The sequence below is a fragment of the Lontra canadensis genome, unplaced genomic scaffold (genome assembly GCF_010015895.1).
Source record: "Lontra canadensis isolate GAN:19392208 unplaced genomic scaffold, GSC_riverotter_1.0 scaffold101, whole genome shotgun sequence".
In the NCBI taxonomy this organism is placed as follows: domain Eukaryota; kingdom Metazoa; phylum Chordata; class Mammalia; order Carnivora; family Mustelidae; genus Lontra; species Lontra canadensis.
Window position 1 is genome coordinate 6,914,575 of NW_022631095.1, and position 20,817 is coordinate 6,935,391.

Consider the following 20,817-nt stretch of genomic DNA (forward strand, 5'->3'; position numbering starts at 1 on the left):
GAGATTTTTAATCTTCCTACTTACCACCTTGCTTCCCAGCAGTATTCACCTCGGAGCTTGTTAGAAGTGCAGACTCTCAAGCCCCACCTCTGACCCATTAAGTTAGGATCTGCATTTGAAGATGTCCACATGGTTCACATATACAATGGAGTTTGAGAAGCACAGGGCTAGGACAGTGGTCCAGGGACCAAGCTCAAGTAGGGAAGCTCTAAAACAGGGTTTTTGACCTGACTTCACATTAGAGTCACGTAGAGAGTTTTTTAAAATTCCGACTTCCCACGCTTCACCTCCAGAGATTCTGATCTGTTGGTTTAGGGTGACATCTTAAATGTGTGGCTTTTAGAGATTCCCAGGTGATTCTGTTTTTCAGCTTGGGCTGTCAACCCCTCAGAGTTTGCTGGAAATGTGTACCACACACCTACCCCTGACCTACTTGATCAAAGTGCGTGTTCTAACAAATTCTGAGGTGATTTGTAAGTACTTTAAAGTTTGAGATGTGGTGAAAACTGTTTAGAGGCAGAATACAAAGCTCAGTGAGGCAGTCCCTGTTCTCAGGTAAGCAGGGTCATTGTGCTAGTGGCAGAGGCTTGTAAAAGTGAGTGGTCCTGGCTGTGAACCTTTATAGGATTCTTTTTCATCTTTGGTGTAGTGATCATAGGGTTCCCATCCTTACTCTAGAAACATAGGGGTTGATCCATCTTCCTGCTAGGAAACAGTATGTGTGTGTGTGTGTGTGTGTGTGTGTTTGTTTTTTGTTTTTTTTTTTTTTTTTAGTAAAGTGTTTGTTTTTGTTTTGTTTTGTTTTTTATGTTTTGTTTTTGTTTTTGTGGGTTCTGAAGTTAGCCTGCTTTGGTTCAAATTTTGGTGAATTTTCTCCCTAAACCTCAACTTTCTTATCTGGGAAGAGGGATAATAATTTACTTCCACTTGATGAGTACTCAAAATATGTTGCCTATTATTATCCGCAATAATACTGCTTAAACAAAGAGTTTTCTTTAAAACTTTTTCAAAGTCACCTGACATGAATGGGCTGTGTCAGATTGATGAAGGTATTATATATTTGTAATAATAGTTCTAAGAGTGTTGGATTACTTGAAGGTGAGGATTTTTAATGACAGTTTGTTTTACTGTCTTTGTAATTATCTATTTAGCAGCTCCACCTCAACACAAAGAAGGTGACATTTTTTTAGTCGAGTAGTAATATCAAATTTTTTAGTACAGAGAAAATAAGAGGTACTGAGTGATTATTGCAAAACAAAATCAGAGTTCTTTATTCACACTCAGCGTTCATTTAAGAGTAGTTTTAGGGTTCATCCTGTAATATACTTAGGCAGCGATCTTTTTTTTTCTTTAAAGATTTTATTTATGTATTTGATAGAGATAGCCAGAGAGGGAACACAAGCATGGGGAGTGAGAGAGGGAGGAACAGGCCTCTCTCTGAGCAGGAAGCCCCATGTGGGGTTTGATCCTAGGACATGACCCTAGCCAAAGGCAGACACTTAACTACTGAGCCACCCAGGCGCCCTGGCAGTGATCTTCTCGTCTTTAGTTCCGAGACTCAGAGAACCTCTGTTACAGGGTCCAGCACACCCTCCACACACTCAGTGTTTGCTTAATGAAGTTAATTACCAGCTGCTCTCTACTAGGTGCTAGGTGTCTCCCGGAGAGGAGGCAGATTAGATCACTTCACATAGTTCTAGTACAGGCCTAATGAGCCAGACATAAGGTTCTGAGACTAGGGCTACTTCTAGCATGAGGGGTTGTGGAGGCGCTTGGAAGTGTTGCTTTTTGTGGCAGGTTTTGAAAGGAGGGATAGATCATGGGGAGAGTGGACAGGGTGACTGTCCAGATGGGGCCGAACTGAGGCAGAATTAGTAACAGGTGCTCAGATTTGGGCACTTGAGAGTTAGGAGTTGAGGGAACTGTGAACCTCTTTGCCTCTTCTGTTAATTTTTTAGACTGAACAGGGGCTGCTGCACTCAAAGGCAGCTATTATGAATTGACTTTTTACAACTTCTGAAACATTTTAGGCATGTCAAAAAGTGTATAAAATAATAAACACATGTGATCTCATAGACAATTTAAAAAATAAACATCGCAGATGAATTGCCAACTCCTGTGAATGCCTCTGTGGTCCCATTACTTTCTTTCTTTTCCTTAAGGCAGCCATGACCTGTGGGTGTTGTCATTCCTATGTAAGCGTGTGTCTGTCAACACTAGATAGTATTTTTTTTTTAGATAGTATTTTTTCATGTTTTTAAACCATGTATAAAATGCTACCTTCATCTCCTTTTGTAACTCACCTTTTTTCTCAACATTTCAGATTTATTCTTACTGATTCATAAAGTCCTAATTGATCATTCATTTGCTTATAGTATTCATTACATGAATGTATACTAGAATTTATTTTTCCATTTCCCTATTTATGAATACTTTGGCTGTCTTGTGTTTTTGTTACCTCAAATGGCATGGCAGTGAACATTCTAATTTGTGGCTTCTTGTGCACTTATGGGAGAGTTCTGTAGGCTAGGTGTATATTTAGGAATAAAATTGCTGGACAGTAAGTTATAATCATTTTCTGGGTGAACCAAGGCATTCTTGAAAGGGCATATTACATTTTCTTTGAGAGGATGTAATTTTATCTACTTTTATTTATAAAGTAATTTTTAGTTATTTTACCTTCTGATCCTTATAATTCCAATATCCCAACAAAAACAGCTGGTGCCCCAAGAAAAAGCATGGGAAAGACCGTGACACTGCTGTCCTTTCCCTTGAGGGGCACTGAGTGTGGACTCTGCTATCCATTAGTTGGGTCTGGTGGCTGTGCTTTCTGTCCGATGCCTGTAGCTCCTGGTTTCTGAGACTTCTCTGTGGCAGTTGCTGCCTATGTCTGACAGCTGTGAGTGTTGGCTGTCCACTTCTGGTTGTCTGAAGCAGGACTCCAGTGATAGGGCAGACGAACATTTCATGTTAACAATAGCAGAAGACCAGAATCAAAACTGGGAATGAAAATAGTAAAACACAAATCACATAAGATTAAGTGTGAATTTTATCTAATGTAAATGAATTAGATTCCCTGCCCCCCCCCCCCTTTTCAGTCATTCTTTTAGGTATAGAACGTGTGTGCTGCAAGAAATTATAGTCTTCAAAAACAGTATTTCAGAAACCTTAGTGCTATCATGGAAGATGAATGCTGAAATTACTTTCTTTTTTTTTTTTTTTTCTTTTTAAAAATGATGTTGGGCAAACTTCTCTTTCTTCATTAAGAACAACCACTCCAAAATCAGCTAAGACAGTTGCCCTTTCTCCCTGTTGTTGGTTCGCTGTCTGGCTTCTGAAGAGTTAAGTTGGAGGTTTGTGAGGTCATGTGTGACTTCACTGGGTCGGACGTTTGAAGCTGATCTCTTGGAGGGAAGCTGCCTGTTGAGAGGGGAGTCTAGGCAGAGGGGGAGGAGGGAGTGCTCCTTTCACTTCTTTCAAGTTCTTACCCTCAGCCCCTGAGGGACATAGTGACATTCTGGGAGAATGTCACTGCAGAGTCAGTGTGTAGCAGTTTGTACTCACAACAGAAGCAGCTGTATAAGTACATTAAAAGAGGCCTTGCTGAAGATGAAGGTTTGCTGAACAGATGGCACAGAAGAATGTTCTTTGTATTCCTGATAAAATTATGGGCAAACTGTTTGCTGACGGAGGTAACTGGAATTCAGTTTATTTTCTTTGGTTCTAGGCAGTGCTGAATTATATATAATTGAAGTTACAGAAAATTCCTTGGATTTTAAACTTTTTTTAAAATGGAAAACATCATAAAAAGGTCTTAGAAACTTAGGAAAATGATAATTCATATATATTGTTTTCTAAATAAGGTTGACAAAAATGAAAAGGGTGTATTTGTTACAGGGTCTGTAATGTTTGGACAGGATGAGATTTTTTTCCTTAATAGAGTTGTGCTGCTTCTTGAGTGTTCAGACATACTTGGTGTTCCTAGAATATAGTGTGCTTTCAGCTACCTTTTCTGGAACTGCATCCAGGCATTGGAAGGTTACCAGTTTGAGCTTGGTCATTTACTGGGGTCTGTTCTGACTGCTCTAAAGGGAGAGTTGGCTGTGCTGTTAGTGTAGAAACATGATTTGTCTTAGAAGTTATCATTAGTTTTGAAACCTTAAAGGCTAGCTGGTTATCTAAAGAAAAAAGGCATAGGGAATATTTTTTCTGGAACTGAGGGAATTTCAGCTCCACAATTTATTTCTGAGAAGTTCTCTCTTGTTTCGTATTCATAAAAAAGGTCAGTGATGGTAAAGGGGGGAACTTGAACCCAGAGTGTTGTTATTTTTGGGGGGGTCCATTCTTGCAATGCTTGGGGTTAAAGGATTCCTGAACACCTGGGAGCCTGTGAGAACCCAGGCGTTTAAATGCCCAGGACAGTCAGCTGATTCTAACAGATGTATTTGTAGGTATGTATTGGGTAAGTTGAAGTTTCTTGCTTTGATAACAGTGTTTAAGTTCATAATTTTAAATTCATATATCTAATATTTTATAATGTTATTTATCTTACCTGGCCATCAGTATAAAAAAAGCCTCTTTTTATTTGGATATTTTGTTTCATAGCTTTATTAACAAAAGACAAAGAGAATGCTTGATAAAAGGATGTGAAACATAATTTGTGAGAGACATAGTGGTTATGAGCCTGGACTTGGGAATTATAGGCCCATTGACTGAATTTTATCTCTATTTCTTACAGTTTGAGCTCTGGTAAGTTACTTAACCACTCTTCAATTGCGGTTTCTTCGTATGGGACCTAGCGATGGTCATAGCACCTAACCTGAGAGGTGGTTGCTGTGAAGACTAACTGAGGTGCAATACATGGGAAGCACTTAGCAGAATTTCTCCTGCATTAATAAAAGCTCAATAAATGTTAGTAAACTGGTTGCTGTTATGTTTAAATTGCCCGTCCTTTACGTCAGGCATGTGAGAGGACTTGGAACTTAGAGAGTGGCAGTCATGAACTTTGAGTTTGGGTTTGCCCCCACTGTAAGCATGGCAGGGTTCCAGGTGGTACCCTGTGCCTCATGCCAGGCAGTCTTCCCTGCTGCTGGCCCAGCAGTCATCGCTGCAGTGGAGCCTTAGGGGTCAAGGGGGGCTCAGAGAAAAAAAGGGTAGGATAGTGCTAGCTAGCAACACTTTATGAAAACTTCTTTATGATCATGTCCTGTTGATAGTATATCCTGTCAGTTCCATCGTCTTTGAATATGGAGCACAGGACTGCACACACGTGTACCTCAGGAGGAATGTGACCCACACTAGGAGTAAAACTGAAGCGATCGTCAGAACCAGGCCATTCTTTCTGTGTTCTTTCTGTAGGTGTAGACTGTCCTTTTCAACGCAGTGGTGGCTCTTCTTAGAGGGTTTATCAGTATTTCCAGCTTGGCCCTTTCTATCTTAATGCTCCAGGAGTTAGTAGCTGTGCAGCAGTTTGAAGCTGCTTAACTTAAATTTCCCGGACTATGACTTGTGGATAATATCTTTTCTTCCATGGTTATTGAGATTACATAAGATAAAATATGGGGCACCTGGGTGGCTCAATTGATTAAGCGTCTTGCCTTCGGCTTAGGTCATGATCCTGGAGTCCTAGGATGGAGCCCCATGTTAGGCTCCCTGCTTAGTGGGGCACCTGCTTCTCCCTCTGCCCCTCCCCCAACTTGACAATGTGTGTGTTTTCTCTCTCTTCTCAAATAATTAAATAGAATCTTTAAAAAAGTAAGATAAAATATGTGGAAACGCCTGGCAAAAGTCCCAAGTACTAACAAATTTTTTGCTCTTCCAAAAATTCCTCCATTTCTTCTATTACTGTGAAAGGAAAATTCAGTTTGTATATGAGACTCTTTGCCTGTTTTGTTTTATAAAGGTCTCATGTCTAGATCAGTGTTTCTTAAGCTTTTGTTTACAATGATTTTCTTCTGTGTTACTAGTTTACCTTGTCTAGTGTCAGTTTCTGTTTGTCACCCTGACTTTCCAAGGAAGTCATTATAGCTTTTAAATTTAATTTTGAACTAGTTTTCAAAAATATGAAAGGAATATGTGCCAATGGTAAGAACTGAAATTGAAGTTCTCTTTTCTCCCCACTTTGCTCCCACTTCTCAGAAGGAACCTCCTGATGGTTTTAGTGTATTCTTTTTTTTTTTTTTTAAGATTGTATTTATTTGAGAGAGAGAGATCACAAGTAGGCAGAGAGGCAGGCGGGGGGGTGGGGGGAGGGGGAGAGGGGGGGAGGGGAAGCAGGCTCCCTGCTGAGCAGAGAGCCTGATGCAGGGCTCAATCTCAGGACCCTGAGATCATGACCTGAGCTGAAGGCAGAGGCTTTAACCCACTGAACTACCCAGGCGCCCCGGTTTTAATGTATTCTTTAAGGCATGATCCCTGACACTCTTTGGGAACCAGTTTTAAACTACCTTAATGGTGCAAAAGTACAGAAGTGGAATGGAAAGTTCTGTCACATTTGCCAGCTCCCTCTACAGCTCAGTTCCTCCCTCTTCTGCAGCACAATGTTTGGAATGTTTGGGAGCACCCTTGTAAGGAACCTGCCTGCACAGCTGGGTTGTGTCTCTAAGAGCCCAATGCATTTGGCAGATCCAGCTGTAGCCACACTGTTGTGATTCATGTGATCAGGCCAGAGTTCATAGAGGATAGCGAGGCATGCCTGGGTCTGAACCTACTGTGAAAATGCTCAGTCCTGAAATTCTGGGGAGGCAGAGCCTGTGTTGGGTTCCAGAAAGGATTTTAGTCATTGTTTAGCTGACTAGAGGGTGTGGTTCAGTCAGCCCTTTGAGCGACTGTTGTGTTTGGCTTTTTGTCATTAATAACATTGGGTGGAGGGAGGATACAAGTAGGTGCACTGAATGTGGAGCTGGAAGAAAGGGGCTCAGCTGCCAGCCTTGCTGCTTACCAGCTGTGAGCCAGAGGCGAGACTTCTTTGGTTCTCTGTTTCTTGGAAAATGGGACTGTTGTGAGTGTGAGATACAATAATGCGTATGAAAGTACTAGGTAGACTGTAAAGTGCCCTTTGGGTTTTTAAATTTGTTTTTCTTAGTGGATATTGAAAGGACTGGCTTATTCCTCCTGATTGGCTTAGGTACATTAAACTATTTGTGCTTTGGAGAGGGAGGAACCATGTTGCTGTCTAGAGTTGGTGTCATTGGACTTCATCCCACCTCTTTGTGAAGGTGGTTTGTCCCATCTGCTGTTGAATGCTCCTGGCATACCTAGAAGCCTGCATTTCGAAGGGGTGAAGGCAGTATAATTTCTGTGCTCAGAATGTTCTCAAAGAAGCCACTCCCTTTTGTTGATTCAGCTGGTCCTTTACTGAGATTGTACCTTTTAGCAGAGGAAGCATTAAGTGAGGCCCTGAGCATCTCCATTGGCCCAACTCTGCTACTCATTGTGAGACCTGGGAAGAATAATTTCCTCTCTTGATCTCTGACTTTTCTCCTCTGTAGAACAAAGGCAGCTGGACAGAAGACTTTTTTGTATGTGGGGGTGGAGATGGTGGACTGGATATCTTCCTTTTTCTGTCTTTACCTTATGATATCCATCATCTTACTGACCAATTCTTTCTTCTCCTTTTAAATAACGTAGGACATGGGGCACCTGGGTGGCTCAGTGGCTTAAAGCCTCTGCCTTCGGCTTGGGTCATGGTCCCAGGGTCCTGGGATCGAGCCCCGAGTCGGGCTCTCTGCTCGGCAGGGAACCTGCTTCCTCCTCTCTCTCTCTGCCTGCCTCTCTGCCTACTTGTGATCTCTGTCTGTCAAATAAATAAATAAATAAATCTTTTAAAAAATAAATTAAAAAAATAACTTAGGGGAGTTATCTTCAAAAACATAAAACAAGTGAGTAATGGGGTTAAACATCATTTGAGTGATGCTGTGGTGACTTGTGGGACCTAAATATAAGGAAAACTCTTTAAGGGTGACAGGGTGTTAAGAGTTAGGTATCATATGCTCCTGCCTATAATCCACTGACCTTGGCATGCTTTGTTTTGTAGTCATCTAGAACTATTCATCTTTACTTAGGGTTTCCATGTCTCAGAGCTGTTGTTACAGGAGCTATGCATACCTGAAGGGAGAGAGAGAAAAAGGATGCCATGGTAGGTGGTAGCTGAAATAGAGATGCCACCATGAGAAGAAATGGAGTATGAATATTCTTTTCGCTGGAGGCAGTAATCCCTTCAGGGCAGAGGAGGGGGCTTTTGCCAGGCTCTGTGTGAGATGTTTGCATTGCTGTGGCTTGGTTCTCAGTACTATTCATCCATCCTGGTTCTTAAGTTCTTAATCTAAATCTTATTCACTAGAGGAACACATTTATCAAGTATAGACATTCTAGTCTGGCTTTCCCAGGACAAGACTCCATTTCTAGGTGACAGAATGATAAGGAAACATTTGTATTTCTTCAGTATTTTGCTGCTGAAAGATAAAAAGGTAAAAGCTATCTCTGCAGCTTACAAATCAGAAGGCATAGGACTGGCCCAAGCAGCGTGAGACAGTCATTGCCTTCTATAACTTGTGTGTGTAGTGTTCCTTGGGTCAGCTGAGCCAACTGTTAGAGACCCATGGAAACTGTCATTCTTGTTGAAATAATTTAGCTAAAGAATTCCAGGATTCATGACTTCAAAAGTCAAGGGTTGGTAAGAGAAACACCGATTTCTTATGTGATTGCCTGAGTATCACAAGTGTATTACCACGTGTTAGAGGGATAAGCTCTGTTGTAGAGCCTCCAGTCTCAATTTAAGTAGAGATTCTGTTGATCAAGATTTCACACTTCTTCCTAATTCCAAAGGTGAGGTCTCAAATATTTATCTTGCTTAAACTTTGGGACAAGTAGATCAATAGCTGCTTAAATGTCAAACATATAAGTATAGCTTCAGGATTGGAGGTGGAGATATGGCCAATCGATTTAGAAGGTGATGAAGAATAAAGCTAAGGACTAAATCAATATAAGATGAGTTTGGTTTTGCATTTTCTGTCATCTTGACCTTGGGAAGCTGGTGTGTCCCATCCTTGACTATAATTTTGAATTCATCATGGAAATTGCTGGGCATTTTCTTAAGCTTGAAAATGAGGGAACCAAAGTATCCACCTGAAACATAGCCAAAAACATGTTGGAATGTTTTAATTTAATAAGAAACTGTCTATTTCCTGGGCTCCGCCTTCTCAGTAGGGTCCTGGTAAATTTACTGATCATTCTGGGGCTCCTCATTGGTAAGCAATATGGATTTCACATCCCAATCCTTTGAATTATAACTATTTAAAAAAGGTTATTTATTTATTTGACAGAGAGCGAGAGTGAGCACAAGCAGGGGGAGTGGCAGGCAGAGGGAGAGAGAGAAGCAGGCTCCCCACAGAGCAGGGGCAGCCCAATACAGGGCTTGATCCCAGGACCCAGGGATCATGACTTGAGCTGAATTACCTTGCTTAACCAACTGAGCCACCCAGGCACCCTTCTTTTTTTTTTTTTTTTTTTTTTTTTTCCTTTTTAAAGGAGAAAAACATTTTTATTAACAAAATATTTCACTGGGAAATTTAGGTTGAACAAAACAGGCACCCACTATCCTACCACATGTGTGCACGCGTGCACACACACACACACAGGGCTATTCCCAGAAATATCCCAGCTTGAGAGAGAACACAAAGCACTTATATTTGAGCCATAGTCAGTAGATGTTTGAAATGGCAGCACTGATTATTAGCTCCATGTCTGGATTCATTTGGTTGCTGCAGAGTGAGAGCTGGCCATCTCCTGAGTCATCAGTGTCTCTTCCTGTGGCACTGAGGTCTTCTTGGGAGGTCTCAGAGCCACACAGCCATGGGGCCAGCTCTGGCAGTAGGCTGAGAGATCCAACTACAGAAGCTAGGCTGTGAGCCAAGGGTGGGATTGCCCTATCCAGTATGTGTGAAGTATTAAAATCTACCCATGGTTGGCTAGTGTAGAAGTAATATTTATCTTGTTTTATGAAACCATACTCGAAGACAGCAGTCTCCTGTAACTGTACACCAAGGTGATTAAAAATTGAATTAGATATACCTTCTTAAAGAACTTAAAAAGGAAGTTTCATTGTGAAAACAAGATTTAGGTATTTTTCCCCTCAGAATATTGTATATTATATGGATACCAGCTATCCTTCCTATGCTCTGATGCCATTCTTTTTACTCATTGTTTTTAAAGATTTTTATTTATTTATTTGACAGAACGATAGAGCCAGAGAGCACAAGTGAGGGGAATGGCAGAGGGAGAGGGAGAAGCAGGCTCCCTACTAAGCAGGGAGCCTGATGCGGGGCTCGATTCCAGGCCCCCGGGATCATGACCTGAGCTGAAGGCAGATGCTTAACCATGAGCCACTCAGCATCCTCCCCTTTTTAAGATATTTATTTATTTATTTGACAGAATATTTGCTTTTTTGGTAGCATGTTTTCTCCATCCTGTTTTCTTTCCTCCGCCTTTCCTGTCTCCTCTGTCCTCAGAATTCAAATTGTCATGGGATTTTTTCCTTTCCCTGAATATTTAACCACGCTCATGTCTTCCCAGTTGTTTCTCCATTCCACATTCTTATCTTGCTGAGCCTCAGTAGCCACTGACAGACATGGACTTTAAATTGCTATGTTGATGTGGCCATTGCACATCAACCAGGGAGAATTGGTAAGCCCAAGTTGCTTCCGGACCTGTCTATGGAAGGTGGACATCTACAGTAGTCTTGTGTCTGCTGGTGATGCAAGTAATAGTTGGAGGAATGCTGTCCTGGGAGCTGGAAGACTTGGGCTCTGGCCCTTGTTCTGTCTCTCTCTAAATTCCTAACCTGTCTCTCCATTCACTCATATGGAAAATAAGATTAGATTAAATAATTTACAACATACATTTTCAGCTCCAAAAAACCCATTACTTGACTCCATGAAATCTTACTAATTGGCTCCTTGGATTAGCTCTTTGTGATCAATTAGAATCTTCTTTACAAGAACAAACTGAAAAATAGTGAGGAGACTGTGGAGCTGGAGCAGGTAGAATAACACTGAAATTCAGCAGCAGTGCTCACAGCATTGACAAGATGGAGAGCAAGTGGAAGGAGAGGCCATTTTCCACTCCTCCATGGTCTTTTTTTAGGCTGTGTACACAGGTTGACTTTTGTATTGTTGTTCCAGGAAAGCAACATCCACCAATTACCTCTTTTCAGTCTGAGTTGGCTGATAAGAAATACTTACTTTGAAATCCCAAATGCACTCCTGCTAGGAAGATGAGCACAGAGACAGTAGGGCATTAGAATTTTCCTTCTTTTGGCTGAAGGAAGTGACTGATGGTTGTGTCTTCTTTATCCCTTCTTTTTTTCTTTTCTTTTTTTTTTAAAGATTTTATTATTTGACAGACAGAGATCACAAGTAGGCAGAGAGGCAGGCAGAGAGAGAGAGGAGAAAGCATGCTCCCTGAAGAGCAGAGAGCCCAATGTGGGGCTCGATCCCAGGAACCTGGGATCATGACCTGAGCCGAAGGCAGAGGCTTTAACCCACTGAGCCACCCAGGTGCCCCTCTTTATCCCTTCTTAAAGTCCTTGTTTCTCACATGAAAGCAGAAGTGTGACCCAAAGCAGCTGAAATGAAACCAGAATGTAGGAGTTTAGAGTCCAGGTAATTCTCTCTTGATTCTTAGTTATCCAGTGTCTGGATATTGTATCCCCTGCATTTAGGAGAGCTATTCTCTCCTTTTTGAGCCGAAGAAGTGTATAATTGGCAGTCGGGAACCTGCGGTTTTTCTAGTCCTTCACATTAGCTCTGTGGTTCTGGGCATGTCACTTACCCATTTCTGAGCTGATTTTGTCTTTAAAATGAAGGAGTTAGGCTAGGCAATACTTTTTCCAGAGCCAGCATGCCATGACCCTGTAGTTTTCATCTTCATTTGTGAGACCATGAGAAAGGAGTGGAGGTGAGGGAAAAGGAGAGTGACAACAGATTCTTCTGATGGCTTGTATAGAGCTTACAACCTCCTTGAAGGCAGAGGCTGTCTTTTTATTTTTGTATAGCACTAAGTCCAGGTTACCACGATGTTTTAAAATTGATTATTTTTTTCAGTTAGTGTATTGATTTTAGCATTTATGAAGGCATCAGCTGTCTGAGGCTTTCTCTATGAGGACAACCTCCTAGAAACATGAGAGGATTCTAGTCTGAATTTTTCTTGTAGTGATGGCAGAAGTTTGAACTATCTATGCTTTCATGAGGAAATTATCTCCTTTCGCAGGATGGTAGAAACTTTTCTGTTAAGCTCCCTTTCTGTTTGTTTTTTCTTCAACAAAAGCCTCAAGGACATTCATTGTTCCCCAACTTGTAATAAGTGTCTGTTGGCATCCAGGCTGAAGGACCTGCTTGTGTTTTTGAACCCTAAGTGAGGTTTAGCAAGGGAACATCAGTGTTTCTTCAGGGAATTATTTGCCTTTGCTTTCTTGATAATGATAGTGCCAATCAAAACATTTGTATTCTGATTGATAAAGCTGAGTGCATGAACTGAGTGGCTTATCAAGAATATTTTCTGGTCATGAGGAGATCTGAAAATCTCCTTTCCCTATTTTTATTTTATTTTTTTCAGTACCACAGACAACTTCAGAGTTGTCACATTGCCCTGAGTTTAAAATACATCCCATCCCAGTGAGGGATGCCACTCTTTCCAGTTCTGGAGAATGCTTTGGTTTAGGCTCATACCACTGACTTAAGGCAAAGGTATCAGTAGGAGTGGAGAGTTAATCTGTGCTATTGGTTAGCAAAAATAGAAAGGATTTCTTTGATTTATATATGCTTATTTTATTCAAAACATTAGTTTCGGTATTCTCTCCTGTCAGACTCTTAGACTGGGTTATAGTTCGATTTATTTGTGATTCTCTCTTCTGCTGTGTCCTAACTGATGTAGTAATGAGATCTGTGAAGCTCCACCTGAGGGAGAAGAGGGACTCAGAGGGCTCAAGTAGTCCCGATTTTGTGCGACTGACATAACTAAGAGGGGGTTGATGTGGTGGTTCCAGACCTCTCTTGGTTGGAAGTTCCTGTCTCCTGAAGCCCTGCCCTGTACCCTGGAAGTGATGCCTGAGGATGGAGTTGCCACCCTGCCTATGTCACTAATTCTGGGACCACAGACAGGGCCACATCATTGGGATGGCACAGATTCCAAAGGCCCAGGGGGCAGCTACTCCAGAAAGTTGGAAGATTTCTCTAGCTTACTGCTGATATGACAGCCTCTTCTCTCCCTGTCTTCCTCAAGATAATATCTGTATAGATGTGCCAAGCTTCTATGAGTAATAGAATTTCAAAGCAGAATGGTAATAGTGAAAGATGCTATTTACTTTTGAAGAAAAATTCTAATTTACTAAATATAATTTTATCTCCTGATTTTTTCTTCTTAGAATAAGCTTACCTTCAAGTTAAAACTTTGTTCTATTTAAATAACAAGACTTTAGACAATCTAGACTAGTTTGTGAACTCCCATGACATGCTTTGAACCATCTAAGGCTGTACATTCCTGGATTTGAATACAAGGCTTTTCCCACCAATTTGGAATGAACTGGTCATTGTAACCAGTTTTGTATGGGACAGTTGTTTTGGATCCTAACCCTATAATGACGTCATTTTCTTTATACCCAAAATAAATGCTGTGCGGACTAGATTATTCTGGAATTTGACTGCTCTATTTTTCTCCCAATTAAAATCTGTTGCAAAGGAACCCTGCTAGTGAACAGTTTCCCTTATAAGTTATTGTTTTTGTGCTTCTAACTTTGCTAGTAATAAATCTTATTTTTCCATGAGAAAGCAGCCCTTTCTATTTAAGGTGGAGTAGGAGTTGTGGTTGAAATTGCAAGCACATCCAGTGTGTTCTATTTTGATTTTCTAGCTTCAGAGTATTCAGTGGAAATGGTTTAATCTCAATGTGGTTTGGGTTTAAGGGTATAGAAGAGTAAGAGCGGGATGCCTGGGTGGCTCAGTAGGGTAATAAGCCTCTGCCTTCGGCTTAGGTCTTGGGATCGAGCCTGGCGCCAAGCTGTCTACTTCTCCCTCTCCCTGTGCCTGCCTCTCTGCCTACTTGTGATCTCTGTCTGTCAAATAAATAAATAAATAAAATCTTATTAAAAAAAAAAGAGCTATAAATGGTGAATGGAAGGAGGATCATTATTCTATTTAGCTGAACACTAAATTGTTCATACATAAGGCCTTGAATTACAGAAACTAGCAATCAGTAATAGAGTTCTCATGTTTTTGATGGGACGTATGCATGTCTACCTCACATCATTTATATGAAAAAGAATAGAGGAGAGATCACCTTGTAGTAAATCCCACCTTCTTTAGAACTCTCTGAGGATTGAAGGGGACCTTCCTTTACTTTCTTTTTATGACATCTTTGTATTTGATGAATAATTACCAGAGCTCATAGTTTATCCTTGGGAAGCTGCAGCTCTTATGTAATTATGGATATATTTATATGATTTAAAGAGTATTAATGCAAGTCTTGCTCTAAATATTTTATGTAGTCCCATCGAGCTAACTGCTGGATCTCTTTTAGGGCTAGAATTCTAAAGTATGTGATGGCTTAGAATCACTTGTAGGGGTAAGAATCTGTTTCTTTATTTCAGGAGATTCATTTTTATAGCCAAGCTGGCCATTTCCTGACAGTATTGCCCTGGGGGGAAAAACCCTCCCTTTTGTCCTTTGTAAAAGGACAGTAATACAGTAATACTTCTAGAGGTGTTTCAGCTAAGGTAATGCTCGTGAGGTGCTTAACACAGTGTGCAAGGAAATGTCAGTTATCACCACCATCTTCACTGTTGTCATCCTCCTTATTAAGTCATTCCGTATACTTGAAAATGCCTGTATTTTCACTGTGCTTTTAATATTATTTCCATTAAGCATAAAGCTTAAATTAGCAGCAAGGGACATTATTGCATACTCATTTCCTTTTTACTCTCCTCTGTGCTTTGTACCTCTTGGTGTCCTTCAGTCAGGGGTGCTGGGTGAGGCTTATAGCTATATCTCAAAGCTATTATTAGAAGAGGAGAAAAATCCAGAATACAGAGTTCTTTGCATGCATCTTTCAGGGAGAGGGAATTTCCTAATGCCTCTCACAGCACTTCGTTGTATAAAGGGTAAAAAAAAAATAGAAAAATTTAAATAATGTCTGACTCCTTTGCTTACATTTTTAAATATGGTGAGTTTAATTCCTCATGCTGATATTTGGCTGTCTAGAACAATAACTTCCAGTTATGGGTCCCCATAATTCTTCTGATGATTTCAGTTTTTATTAACACCACAGCAGAGACAGCTAGAGTGTTGCATTAACAGTGGAAAAAACAACATAGAAACTGAATATGTCCTTTTAAAAGTTAGAATAATATGAAAATTTATGGGTCTCTGCCCAAGGAAAGTCCCATGCCTGATTTCATAATGTTCTGACATATGGAATATAAGAGGAAGACCTCTGTACCTTAACATTGTACTAGGCTTTCTTTAGTCAATGTACTCATTCTTCGATACATATTTATGTCTAAAACCTTTGCTGCAGAGCTCTCATTCACTGAACATGAGCAAAGCCTGTATATTAGTAAAACTGTAAATTATTGTGAGATATAACTCATCTTAAAACTAAAGAAAAGATTTTATTTTTTTGAGGTTTTATTTTTAAGTAATCTCTATTCCTAATGTGGGGCTCGAACTTACAACCCTAAGATCAAGAGTCATGTACTCTACCTACTGAGCCAGCTAGGGACCCATAAAGAAAACAGTTAGATTGCTATGAAGAGACCAAAAAAAGATTTTTCCATTTAAGCCCATGGTGGGAGCATTTTTATGTCAAAAATAAACTACCTCTGATAGCCTACTTCTAAGCAGTCTCTGCAACACAGAGGAGTTATAAAGGCATGCGAACTTTGGAACTGTGCAGTCTTGAGCTCCTTTGGGATAATGGTATGCTTTACAGAGTAGTTGTGGTTTTGTTCAAGGAGCACTGGTTGAGGGTTGATTGCTAGTTGGTGTGATCCTCAGTTTCATTGTGTATCCAGCAGTAGGCTCCAGGTACTGCTTCCTGGGATTCTAAGACACTTGAAACACTGACGAAAATGGGAGGATGGTGAAGTCCATCGGATTGTTGGCATTGGAAACAGCAGAGGAGGGGCTCTTCACTGCCTTTCTGCTCCTCCAGCTAGTAGCTAGGGTATCTTTATCAGCTGTATACCTCCATTGGCCTTGAGCATTCTACTTGCAAATAGAATAGGTTATAATTAAACAAAGGAAGGGGCCAGGGCCCTTTGTTAGTTTATGCTTTTAAATTCATTTTGTCACCCTCATATACTGAGTCATACGGGACTTTTCTACGGGTGGTGTGGCTCAGTGTAGAAGACTGTTCCTTCCCTGATCCTTCTGAGACTTCCTGAGAATGGTTCATGCCTGTCAGCAGCAAACAACTATCTCTTGAAAAACTCTAGAGAATTTGTCCATCATCATCATGGTTGAGTCACCCAGGCATGACTGCTTGATACCACCTGTCTGGGTGCAATCCAGAAAAGCCCACCTGCTCACCAGCATCCTTCTTTTTACTTAGTTCAAACAGTGCCTGCACTTCCGTTCTCCATTTCACTGTGGGATCCAGGGAGCCCTTTCTCTTCATGGCAAGTAAGGGTGACTGATTCCTCCATGCTAGTGGGTTTTAAAACCGTGTGTGTGTGTGTGAGTGAGAGAGTGAGTTTAAAATAGACATTTTTAAAAAACAGAGTATAATAAAGAACTCCCAGGTTTATCAGATAGTTGAAAGTGGAACTTGCTTTGTCTGAAGCTTAAACTGCATGATACTGAATTCTACTCCAGGCATCACCAGCACTCCTCAAGGGCTGCTTTCCTGAGTTGTCCTTGCTAAAAATACATAATATATTTCTCCTGCCCTTCCATGCTGTACACAAACATGCATACACACAGGAACACATATTAGCAAGCCATAACAAGTAGGACGGTTTACTAAGCCACCATAAAGTTAGGTACTACCTAACTGCCTTAAGCATGAATTGTCACTCCTGGCTAGGTTTACCAGGCAGTTCAGGTTATAAACTTGATTTTTATCCAACAGAAATTATGAGACTTCTTTTACTTTGCATCCCCTACTTAGGTTCTTGTTTTAATACCTTTTAAGGAGCACATAGTACTCTAATAACCTTACCAAGTATAGTAGGAAAGTCCCATGCCTGATTTCATAATGTTCTGAGAGAACATAAGAGGAAGACCTCTGTACCTTAACATTGTACCAGGCTTTCTTTAGTCAATGCACCCATTCTTTGATACATATTTATGTCTAAAACCTTTGCTGCAGAGCTCTCATTGGCTGAATATTAACAAACTCTGTATATTAATAAAACTATAAATTATTGTGAGATATAACTCATCTTAAAAGTAAAGATTTTATTTTTTTTGAGGTTTTATTTTTAAGTAATTTCTATGCCTAATGTGGGGCTTGAACTTACAACCTTGAGATCAGAGTTGAGATCAGAGACTACTGCCTGTTGTAGAATTTTAGAGGGAGAAGGGACATTCATCCAGCCTCCCTTACACAGACACACAGGCACACACACACACACACACACACACACACACACAGAGTTGTACGGATGAATGAATATACTAAGGTTAAGGAAGTGACGCAGCTTGCCCCAAATTTCACTGCTAATGAGGAGATGGAAAGAAGAATTCAACTCTCCTGCTGTTTCAGAACGTCTTCAACATGTCTCTCACATCTGACTGCTGTTTGTAAATCGGCCTTACCACACTGGCATCATAGACCTGTCCGAGGGAGGCAGGATAAGCAGTGTGTTGTCTTACGTCAGCCTGTCTGGATACACATCCCAGCTCTGGCATACTGCTCACTTGTGCTTCAGTTTTCCCGTCTGTCTAGTAGACATACTAGTGATACCTACTTCATAGAGTTGATACGAAAATTAAATATGCTAATGCCTGTAAAAGTCTCAGAACAATGCCTAGAACTGTGAAAGTGATTAATACACATTAACTGTCATTTTTATCTGAATGCAGATATGCATTGAATGGCGGTGGAGAGAAATTGAGTACAGTCTGTTACGGATCACACCGAAATGTTTACCACAGCCTGGGCAGACCAACTAGGGTTCATTTAGTTCATTTAGCATTAGCAAAATATATACCAACCACCCAGGTCATCTGTGGAAGGCCAACATGTTTGTCGTAAGTGTTTTGAGACATTTTGGCTTAGCCTTCCCTCCAGTACACACCTCCCCACCCCACCCTGTAACACGGGATTGATTGGGGGCCTGACGCTTAGCTGCTGGGCATGAGATGGCAGGATGTTTTCAGACAGAAGGTAGTTCTTGCTCTAAGCTCTTTAGGCTTATTTACTTGGTAGTTGCATTCCTTTGAATTAATGCAGAGTAGTTTTGTTTCAGACCCAGGGGACAAAGGGATGAGCAGTAGGATCCTTAAAGGCTCATGGGATGGTTACTTTTTACAAAGCATGAGCCATTATTTTGTTTGTTCATGTAATAATGTAAATTATTATGTGGAACAGTATGTGGGAGGAGAGAGAAAAGTTTTTATGGAATGATGGCACTGCATTGTCTGTCTATGTGAATGATGTGGGTGAAATAACCACAAAGTATTGCTAAGTAACTACCACATCTGTCAGTCCACTGCTGTAGGCTGTGTGGGAGGCAGGGAGATACTGTGTGGAGCTAATTGTGTCATCACTGTGTCATGGGAGAGCTACAGTCAAGCCCAAGTCTTGCTTTGTGTGCTAAAATACTTGGAGGATAACCCCATTGGTACTTTGAGCTCAGTGTTGAGTTGACTTACAGTGGGTGATCCCTGTGGTTGAGTGGTGTGTTCTAGAACTACTGGAGCTGCAAAACCTTCTTAGGAAACTTGTTTTTCTCTGGGTGAGTAATCCTGGTTCCAGCTTACATTTGCAGAAGTGTTTCTTCTCCAAGTAGGCCTCCTCTATGACTGGCCACAGCCTGTCTGTTACTCCCTTTTCTTTGCTGTAACAAACAGGCCCCACTTTTAAGGGCCATGAGTTGTATGAGGAAAAACAAACTCAAGGTGCTTTGGTGGAGAGAGAATTCTGTGAGGAAGGTGTACTTAGAGGAGCCAAGGAAGTTTGCCTTTTGACAAAGGAACTTTTAAAGGGAAACTTTGCTCTGTTGTTTTTTGGTCATGGAAAATTTTTCCTCTAAAAGTAAGTTAGATTTGTGTCTCAAAGATCAATGGAGAAAATGTGTTTGCACTAGGGATGTCTTTTCTGTTGTGCTCTGGTGAGATAATAATGCAGGAAACCAATGAATTCACCAATTCGGACCACTTGTAAATGGTGTGCTCTTGAGTTAGGATGCTGGCACGTTTCCGTGGCTGCTCTGCTGGTGAAAATGAGGAGCAGTACCTTGGCTGCTTTTGAGAGAGCTTAGTACAAGAAGTGGTGTTTTGAGATTTAGTTCACTTTTCAAAGACCTCTTCCTTCTGTTTGTTTTACAGTTTTTTTTTTTTTTTTTTTTTTTTTTTTGAGTTATCTGCCATTCCCATTTGTATGGTAAGCCCATTTCCTTTGGGTCATTTGTAGAGTATGTTGAGACTGGCTGAGATTACTGCAAAACAAGGTCAAAGTTATAGTTTTGAAATGATTTTAGCCAAAATAGGTTGTCAGCCACTGAAAGCTTATATTTGTTTTATCGAATATTATTATTTTTAAAAAGTTGATCTTTGGTTTGCATGTATTAAAAAAGTTTCCCTAACTCTTTGTAGTTTTGTTGTTGTTGTTTTTTTAAAGAGAAAGGACACAATTAGTGAATAATGGTACTTAGCTTTCCTAATCACAGAAGTACTTTTGGAGAGCAGACGCAGACTATTTCCTTTCCAGGAAACCCATCTTCTAACGTTTGTCAAGACTGGTAAGACAATGAAGTCCTTTGGATAATACCGTAGACTTAATGTTTCTTGATCACATTATGAAGCCATAGCTCTACATGAAATCAAAACTTAAAACTCTATAATTATTGGCAGAAGATCGTTCAGAATCTAAAAGCCCTGCTCAGGGCTGCCAGAGGAATACAGGTGTGAGTGTGAGCTTTGTCAGATGGCATTGTGTGATAACTGGTTAAGCCATATGATTCATTTGATAAGTGAGATAACTTAAAGCCATTCATAATTATGCTCTTTATTAGAGAGATTAGAGAGCTTTGTCTACACAGGGCAGGCATCTAGAACAGTCCTCTATCATTTCATTCTCAGACTGACCCTCCCTTACCCAGTGGCTGTCCGTCTGATGTACAGCACGACATTTTGAAGATAAAAATGAGTTGTTGATCTGATTGAGGCTAGAAGAGAGTCATCCTAATTCTTAACCAAGCTGGAGTACTTGAAAACCTTAGAGCTGACCAGAATGTTGTAGAGTTTCATTTCTCATTTCATTTAATATGCATATTTTATGGTCTTTTGGCAGTTAGTAATAAAGTGTTAAGAACAGTGATATCTTGGTAACCTAACTAAGTGGTATGAAAATTAGGCCATTAGAATGGGGAGGGAAAGCATAGTCTGTTTCTTCCAGATCCCACTCTGACTTTCATTGAACTTGCTCTCATTCCTCTTGAGCTCTATGTAGACAAACCTGGGTTTATTTTTACCTGGGTAATGTTTTTCTTTTAAGGTTTTATTTATTTATTAGAGAGAGAGAGAGAGAGAGCACAAGCCAGGGGAAGAGCAGAGGGAGAGGGAGAATCAGACTTCCCACTGAGCAAGGAACTTGATGTGT

General features: G+C 40.6%; 1 protein-coding gene across 3 annotated transcripts in view; it reads left to right on the top strand.

Annotated features, from left to right (window-relative positions):
• The window catches only part of PSD3 (pleckstrin and Sec7 domain containing 3), a 601,036-nt gene that overhangs the window by 202,017 nt on the left and 378,202 nt on the right, over positions 1-20,817 (top strand). The window lies entirely within an intron of this gene.